The sequence below is a fragment of the Cibotium barometz genome, chromosome 45 (assembly GCF_041138505.1).
Source record: "Cibotium barometz isolate CiBa-2024 chromosome 45, ASM4113850v1, whole genome shotgun sequence".
Classification (NCBI taxonomy): domain Eukaryota; kingdom Viridiplantae; phylum Streptophyta; class Polypodiopsida; order Cyatheales; family Cibotiaceae; genus Cibotium; species Cibotium barometz.
Window position 1 is genome coordinate 36005311 of NC_141090.1, and position 9936 is coordinate 36015246.

Here is a 9936-nt window from a genome sequence, read left to right on the forward strand (position 1 = left end):
ATGAGATATGCTTTTTCTTTGTAAAGGAACTCTCATCCTTGATACAATGGTCCATCCACCTTAGCTCCATAAAGTGTAGACATAATTGCACTTTGAGGAGCTTTGTGAGCTCCATGATTTTGTTCCTTATCAATGTGCTGAATGCTCCATGCTTCAAAATGTCCAAGCAATCTATTTACTTGTCCTACCCAAGCTTTGAGATGGGTATGCTTGGTTCTCCATATTCCCAATACCTGTTTGACTACCAACAAAGCATTTCCTTTAATTGCAATTCTTTTAATTCAAAAATTAAGACATACCTTTAAACTTTGACATAGAGCTGAATATTCTACCTCGTTATTGCTTTTGGCTTCCAGTTGAAATACTGTTTTTTGTATTTTGCTTTTTCTTGTGAATCCAGAACCACCATTCCTCCAGTAGCTCAATTTAACCTTTTTTTTGAATGAGCCATCAAAGAAAAGTACATAAGGATTGGCAAGTTGCTGACCTTCCATTTTTTAACTTTGTTTTTGTATCTCTTTTACCAGAATTGGCCCCTCTTTGTATGTGAGAGTAAATCGGCCAAAGAAGCTTGAGTGGACTCCTCCATCAAAAATGTGAACTCAAAATCCTGAAGTTCAACTATCCATTTGAGCATACTTCTTGATAAATTGGTATTATCGACAAGTTGTGTAGTAAAAGAATATAATTGGGACACTACAAAGGGTTTGGGTAATAAGTATGATTTGAATCTTCTGCAAGCATAAACTAGACTTGATAATGTTGAAATATACAAGTGAATAGGGTGTGTGTGGGAACAAGACCTTGGTTAGAGGTTGTAAAAGAGAATCTGTAAATGTGATGAAAAGGTGAGAAGAATCTACTAGGAGAGAATAAAGGGTAGCATGAGAAGATTTAGGAAGTGTGGAGATATTCTGGGAGAGGTGGAGTGAATTAAGGAGAAATCAGTGGGATTAGATGCTTGGATGTAAACTCTATAAATTGAGGCATTGGCCTAATGAGAATTTGCTGGTTTTTGATTATCCATGCCTACATTAAGCTATTTGTTAATTACTCACCAATCATATCTTAATTAACGTCATCTAATCACTTTGTTAATGATGTTGATTCTAGCATTTGATCCACCATAGCTCATCACATTGCTATAATTTTAACATGGTATGAGAGCCATGCCTAGAATCCATCAATTTGTGAGCTCATTATCTTGCTAATCATTTTGCTAATTAGGATTAGTAGAAAATTATAAAATTTCCCTCTTTTTTCAACTAGTCTCTACACCCCCAGCCAGTGGAGGAGCTCCCTCTCCTTGTACACTCAACCATTGCCCAAACCCTTATAGCCCAAGATAGCTAACCCAATGGTGCCCTAGCCAAGCCAATCAGAAGCGCAAACTGCCGATGGAAGGAGGAGAAGTTGTGTTTTTAGCCAGCACAGTTTTTTCTGAGAAATCTACAGATCTTGTCTTCATCCAATCAAATTGCTCTAATTCCTCATAGCTCGAGGGGTTTTCAAGCATGCTCTACAAGCTGGTGAAGTCAGAATTCAATTTCATCAAGTCTATAGTGAGATCCAAGCTCTTCATCAAATCTGTAGGACTTTGGTAAAACAGAGATTAAGCATTCAATATTTGGTCAAATCTTATGTTTATTAGCTTAATCTCTACTAGACTCATTGCTATTGATGGCCTTGAAAGCATTTGAGCTCATTTGAAGTCTAAGGCCCCAGATCTGGACTCCCCGCATACTCTATTTTTTGCACACAAAACAGTGGATTAATTTGCTAATCAATGATTAATCAATACTAATCACTATATTTTGGTACAATTGAGGGTTCAAATTAACCATTAGGTATCTGATACAGATCCCTATAACTTCAGATTGCAATTCGGAGTTGGTTTGATACTCCAACCATTCCGTACAAATTGGTTACCCTTGATTTAATGGATAAAAATACGCCGATAAAATTGTGGTAATCATCATTTTGCATTAAACCCTTGGTTAATGCCTATAAATCTCACTCAAATTCAAGATTATTCACAGCCAAAGTTGCATTTGGGAATGTGCATAAGAATGAATGCTATACGCATTATGTATTGGGCACATTACATCAGTGTAAAAATGGGATCAGACACTGCCCTTGTCCAGAAGAAGGCAAGAGGTAAGACCTCCCGCATAGATTTTGGGTTTGCATTGCATAATGACACAAAAAATGAAGGAGGGATGGGTAGAAGCAGGCAGTGTACAAGAAGCAGACCCATACATTAGGTGGGAAGAAGGATGCAAAGCTATCACTGCAGTTGCCAAGCAAGAAGGTAAAAGGAGGGCAAAAGAGAGAAGAAAGTAACTTGGACTATGCTTTGAAGTCTGTGAGGGGGATCTGTGATCAGGGTGCTAGTGACCCCTGTATGTTACAGTTATTGAAGGAATTAGAGGATCACTCCAGGAGGGTTGAAATCAAAAGGGCAGAGGCTGGAAGGGTACAGGCTGGGATGTACTGGCTATAAGTAGGCGATACTCCCAACAGGGTCTTCGTCAAGGACCTCAGGATCAAGAAAGATATGGAGCATATAAGTGCTATCAGGAAGGATGATGGTAGCTTGGTCACCTCTGATGAGGAAATAAGAGATGTCTGTGTGTCTAGCCTCTCTTGCATTATGGGCTCCCCTCTGGATGTATCAGGCAGCTACGAAGACATGCTACATGCATTTCTAGAACCAGTAGAAAATGTGATATCTGAAGAGAAGAGACTCCTGCTAGGGAGACCTTTCTCAATAAATGAGTTATGTGGTGATCACACTCAAGAGAGAAAAGCCCCCCAGCCCTGATGGTATGCAGGCTGAGCTGCTTCAAGAATTGTTTGAAGTTGTAGGGATTGATCTTTGTGATCTACTGAATGCTTGCAGAAGGGATGGTCAAATCACTGCACTATCAACACTGGCGTGATTAAACTTATCCCTAAGGCTGGGGAAAGGCTCAATGCAAAGAGCTTTAGGCCCCTGACAATGATTAATACTGTATATAAGGTCATGACTAAAGCACTTGCTTTGAGGATCAGGTCTCTGGTTAGTTAGAGGGTACACCCAATGCAATATGGGTTTGTACAGGGCAAGAGCATTCATCAAGCAATCTTAAATGTGATTTGTGCAATAGATTGGGCTATTGAACAGAATGAACCATATGTGATGATCAATATGGACCTTGAGAAGCCTATGATAGGGTAGGCTGGGAATTTATTCTTGCAGTAATAGACAAGATGGGCTTTGGACATATGTTTTATCATATGGTCAAAGCATTATTTTCCAATGCATATGTTGTAGTTCAGGTGAATGGCTATATCTCAAGCTAGTTTCAGTTGAAGAGATCTGTTAGGCAGGGGTGCCCCCTAGCCCCCTTGCTGTTTGCTTTGGTCACAGACCCCTTACTCAGGAATGTTGATCTTCTAGTACAGAAAGGCTCCTTGAAGCTTCTCCCACTACCACGTGGCAAGTCCTTTGCCTGTCAGTTGTTTGCTGATGACAATTGCAATATAATCAGATGATGCAAGAATGAAAGTATCCAGACCTTAATAGAGGCCTACAATGACTTTTGCTTTGTCTCAGGCTCAAAGATAGTACCTCACAAGACTGAGAGTTTCCTGAGCTATAACCAGCATGTGGATGTCCTGCAATAGTACAATCACAAGGACATAGGCCCTAGGAAGATCATCAGGTACCTGGGGCCTGGGCTGCCCAGTGCGGCTTGGAATAACTGCCCATAAGTGCTTTGGTTTGTTACACAGCAGGATTGATCAAAAAGTTAGGGATCACAATAGGATTGATCAAAAAGTTAGGGTGAGAGACTGAGCTTGGCTGGTAGGTTGATTGCATTGAGGCATATACTGCTGGCACTGTCAATTTACATTGTCATCCTACTCAAATTCTCTGATATTGACTGGGGCAAGGTAAATAAGATGTTCAGGAACTTCTTGTGGTCCTTTGTAGATAGTAGTAGGTCATGGATGTTTATCTAATGGGAACAAGTGTGTGCAAGGATCAGACCACCTCCCATTGATGTTAACCTTTAGATGCAAAGTGCTGAGGAGGGCCAATAAGGGCACACCCCCCTTCAAATTTAATGTTAAATTTCTTAAGGATAAAGCCTTCTGCACAAAACTGAAGCAGGCATGGGTAGAAACAGGCAGTGTACAAGTAGACCCATACATTAGGTGGGAAGAAGGATGCAAAGCTATCACTGTAGTTGCCAAGCAGGAAGGCAAGAAGAGGGCAAAAGAGAGAAGAAGGGAGGAAAGTAACTTGGACTATGCTTTGAAGTATGTGAGGGGGATCTGTGTGGCAGTGACCCCTATATGCTACAACTATTGAGGGCATTGGAGGATCACTCTAGGAGGGTTGAAATCAAAAGGGCAGAGGCTGGAAGGGTACAGGCTGGGATGTACTGGCTACAAGTAGGAGATACTCCCAGCAGGGTCTTCTTCAAAGCCCTCAAGATCAAGAAAGATATGAAGCATATAAGTGCTATCCGAAAGGATGATGGTAGCTTGGTCACATCTGATGAGGACATCAGAGACATATTTATGTCTAGCATCTCTTGCATTGTGGGCTCCCCTCTGGATGTATCAGGCAACTATGAAGATAGGCTACATGTATTTCTAGAACTAGTAGAAAATGCAATCTCTGAAGAGAAGAGACTCCTGCTCGGGAGACCCTTCTCAATAAATGAGTTGCAGTATGTGGTGAGCACACTCAAGAGAGAAAAGGCCCCTAGCCCTAATGGTATGCAGGCTGAGCTGCTTCAAGAATTGTTTGAAGTTACAGGGATTGATCTTTGTGATCTACTCAATGCTTGCAGAAGGCATGGTCAAATCCCCACCACTATCAACAGTGGGCTGATTGAACTTATCCCTAAGGCTGGAGCTTCGTGGCGGTATGGGACGTCGTGAGGAGGAGATTGGTCGGTACGTCAACCTAGTTAGCTCGTGGCTCGGTGGGGACAGCCAAGACTGTGGGCTTGTCCACGGCTGTCATGGTTGGGAGGTGAGTCAGGCCTGCACTCAGATTCAGTATGTTGTTTTTCATCATAGGAACCCGTGATGATAGCGATTGTGGTCTAGAAAGGGTTGTTTGCTTTGCAAAGAAGAGAAAAGTTGTTTTTGAACTGTGTAGAGAAAATAGAAAAAAAAGCACGTTTGCTTTTGGCTGCACGAAAGAGAAAGAGAGAGAGCGAGAGAAGCGTTTGCTGGCCATGCAAGGTCGGGTACTGCTGGTCGTGTATTGCTGGCCGGGTACTGTTGTACTGGTTGTAGGCGCACGCATAAAGTAGGCCAGGCCTACGTAGGTAGTCGGCCAAGCCTACGTAGGCAGGTGTCTAGGCCAGGCCGGCAGGCGCCCAGGCTAGGCCTACGCAGGCGCCCAGGGTTACGTAGGCAAGCGCCTAGGCCAGGTCGACAGGCGCCCAGGCCTACGCCGCCTTGTGGCCAGGCCTACGCAGGCAAGCTGGCGCAGACCACCATGCAGACCTGCATGAAGGGGCGTCGACAGCACGTAAGGTGACAACAGAAGGCTAGCGAAGGCAGCCCTTTGGATGACGTCAGTGACGCAGGCAACGCTGGCAGCCGGCGACGTTAATCCAAGAGGGAAGAGGAAAAAAAAAACAGGGAAAGCACTCGCCGATTTGGGCTTGCTTTCGTTTTTTTAAGTTTATTTTTTAAAAAAAAAAGTTTAAAAGTCTCTCCAAGGTTTAAAGGTGTTTTTTTATAAAGAAAAACAGAATATATATATCCATATATATATATATATCCATATATATATATATATAACACAAAAGCAAAAGCTCAAGTAGCTTTTGGGGATAGTTATATAAATTCCTTAAGTGGGCTTCTTGCCACACATCTCTCAAGTTTTTAAGTTTTCAAGCTCTCAAGCTTTCAAGTTTCCTCGCACTTTTATTATGCAAAGATCGAATTTTCTCTCCACTTGTCCTCTTCATGATGTCGACCCAAGAATCGTAGTTGGAGCCCCTTGTTGAACGCGAAGGCTTTTTGGGTACGGAAGATACCGATGCCGATCTTATCAGATTTCCAAGAGTTCAAAGTTGTTCTCAAAGCTTCTTCTTCGGAACGTCAGGCACAAATCGTCGCCCAGATGCAAGCCTTGCAAAACTACATCTCTCTATTGACCACTACTCCCTCTACTCTTTCGGATATGGATACCTTGGTCTCTGCTTTAGGTCCCATTATTACTCCGGAATCGTTCGGAGGTGAGTAAAAGCAGCGTACCAAGGAGATTGTGGACACATGGCTACATAAGTGGCAGGTCCATTTTCAGTTTCATCCATATGACGATGGAAAAAGGATCCAGTTAGCAGCAGGTTTCCTCTCAGGCAAAGCTTTGCTTTGGTGGAAGGAACTCAACCCTAAGCCAACAACTTGGACACAATTCGAAGACGTCTTCAAGAAGGAATTCCTCAAGAAAGAGGATGATTATGATGTTGTTGTCCGGTTTACAGCTTTGACCATGACTTCACAGCACCTCTACCTCCAAAAGTTTAGGGACTTGCAGATGAAAGCTACAAAGATGGATCCCACTACTCTTTTGGGGTTCTTCGTAGCTGGTTTACCAGACTCATACCGTTTACAAGTTATAGACGAAGCCATTCATTCAGCTCGTATCTATGATGATACAATGGTCTCTTCCAAGTCGAAACCCGTTACCGAGCAGGGGAACAAGCATAAACGAAAATTCTTTGCACCTATGGCTAACACGACTGAAAGAAAGTCTTCGGACCAACCTTCGAAGAATTCAAGTTCGACACCAACGAAGAAGAAACGACTCCTTAGGGCTTTAAAGCTCAAGAAGGAAGGATGTTGTTTTATCTGCGAAGAAAAAGGACACATGCGTAACGAGTGTCCAAAGCAAAAGGGTGCAAAGACCAACGCAGGACCCAAGCCAAAGGCAGCTAACCAGTTGTCTTTGGCAGGTACGTCAGTTACTGTACTTTCTCGCCCTAGTGCATGTTCTGATTGTTTGTTCAACTCTAAAGTATTTAGCTTGCATGATCTTCTCGGAGTCTATGGAGAAGTGAATGGTCATAAAATTCACGTTCTTCTAGACCCTGGTAGCTCACACAACTTTGTTAACTACAAACTTGTGCAGAAATTGAGTCTTGATACGACACCCAACGATCATACCTATGAGGTACGCTTACCTGCGGGAAGGCAAGTATGGGATCGAAAGGTGGAGATGCTTCCAATCCAAATTCAGGACTACCAAGATACTCTGGAATGCTATGTTATGCACCTAGAAAATGTAGACTTGTTATTAGGGATTGAGTGGTTTAAGACTCTTTAAGTCTAGATAGATTGGCCTAGTTATAATTTTTCTTTTCAGCATAGGGACATCCAGTATAGTATTTTTAGTGATTGTATTCATCCCTCTCAGGGACCTCTTGTAAATACAGTTGATTTTGGAAATATAACGGATTCTTCTTTGTATACCGCTTTCCATTGTGTATTGATTCCACTTTCTTCCTTTCTCATCCCTTCCATGGATATAAATGAATTAAGTGTGTTTGAAAGCAAAGAATTACAGAAGATACTTGATTCGTTTCAAGATGTATTTTCTAAGGAACTGCCGTCGGGTTTACCACCTGAACGGGCCGTAGATCATCGTATTGACTTGATCCTTGGTGTTCATCCTGTCAGTATTCCACCTTATAAGATGAGCCAAGCTGAGGAAGATGAGTTGGCTAAACAACTCGAAGATTATTTGAGGATGGGCTAGATCCATCTAAGTAAATCACCTTGGGTTGCACCTGTGTTGCTTAGGAGAAAGAAGGACAACACCTGGAGAATGTGTATAGATTACAAGAGATTGAACAAGCTGACAATTAAGAATCATTATCCTTTCCCTAGATCAGATGACTTGATTGACCGATTAGCAAGAGCGAAATATTTCACGCAGATAGATTTACGTACTAGTTATCACCAGATATGTATTCATTAAAGGCATGTCGAAAGAACCGCCTTTCGGACTAGGTATGGCCATTACGAGTTTCTCGTATTACCTTTTGGATTAACCAATGCTCCAGCCACTTTCAACGATCTTTTTTGTGAACATTTGGAAAAATTTGTGGTGGTGTTCCTGGATGATATTCTGATATATAGTTGTACTCTTGAGGATCATGTTAGACACCTCACGATTGTCTTATCTATTTTAAGACAGAATCGACTATATGTTAAATTAAGTAAATGTGAGTTTTTCATGACAGACATCATTTACTTGGGACACAAGATCACTAGAGATGGATTGAGCATTGACTATGACCGAGTTCAGAAGGTTCTGGACTGGCTTATACCACGAATAGTGAAACAACTTCGTTCTTTTCTCGGTTTTGTTGTTTTTCTTCGGAAATCTGTGCGAGAGTTGGATATGGCCTTCAGACTTTTGAAAGATAAAGTCAAGGAAACACCTATCTTAGCATTACCCGATCCTAGTCGGCCTTATGTTCTTGAAATTAATGCCAGTGACTATGCCATCGGGGTTGGTCTATTTCAAGATGGTAGACCAATTGCTTTTGAAAGTAAAAAGCTAGACGACACTCAATCTCATTGGCCAACCCTTGAGAAAGAGCTTTATGCTGTGATTCATGCTCTCAAGGTTTGGAGACATTATTTATATGGCTCCAAGTTTGTGGTATTGACTGATCATCAGTCAATCAAATATGTGTGATGCGGATGATTTGAGAGGCAGGAAAGCTCGTTGGGCTGAGTTAATGTAAGATTTTGATTTTGAGATCCGTTATCGGAAAGGGTCCATGAATAGTGTTGCAGATGCGCTTAGTCGAATTAGAGAGGTGAATACTTTGTCGTTCACCAGGACAGGAGCTCATTGATTGACCAAGACTCAATGACTGAGCAGTCTACCATTCAGGGTGTAGGAGGCCACTGGATGATTCGGAATGGTTTACTATTCCATAATGACAAAATTTGTGTACCACCACAGATCTCGGACATTAGGTCCAAGATTCTTAAGGAGTGTCACGACGCCCCTTCTGCTGGACACCCTAGGGTACACAGGACACTATCGTTAGTGACAAACTTTTTATTGGCTGAAGATGAAAGAGTATGTAGAAGATTATGTTCTCAACAAGTGTCAAATTTGTCAGGCAAATAAAGCTGAACGCTTAGACAGGCTGGGTTGTTGCGTCCTTTTCAAATCCCAGGTAATAAATGGGAAAGTATTTCCATGGATTTTATTATCGGATTGCCAAGAACACATCAAGGCCACGATTCTATTTGGGTTGTGGTAGATCGCTTGACAAAAATGGCTAGATTTTTACCGACCTGGAAGATTATTACAGCTACGCAATTAGCACGGCAGTTTATTGAGCAATTGTTTAGAGTGTACGGGTTACCGCACGACATAGTTAGTGATAGGGAGTTTACGAGTGATTTTTGAAAACTTGTTTTTGAGAAGTTGGAAACAACTTTGAATTTGAGTTCCTCCGATCATCCTCAATCTGATGGCCAGACTGAAAGAGTGAATCAGATTTTGGAGGATATGCTTCGGGCATATGTATCCAAAAGACAGAGTTCATGGGAGGATTATCTTCCTATGTTAGAATTTGCATATAACAGTACTAAGCATACGAGTACAGGTTTTAGTCCTTTCATGCTTATGTATGGTTTTCAACCTAGATCACCTGTTACAGTAGGATTCTCAAGACTTTAGCATGATGCAGCACGTAATTTTTTGCAAGATATGCAAGAAATGTTAGAAGTTGCGAAGGAATCTATTAGAAGTGCTCAAAGACATCGTTCACCTAGAGACTTTTTGAAGGACGATGGTGTATTTGCGAGTTTCGAAAGATTTCGAGACTTTACGGACAGGTCAATCTCTGAAATTATCCCCTAGATACTGTGGACTGTTTCGTATTACAT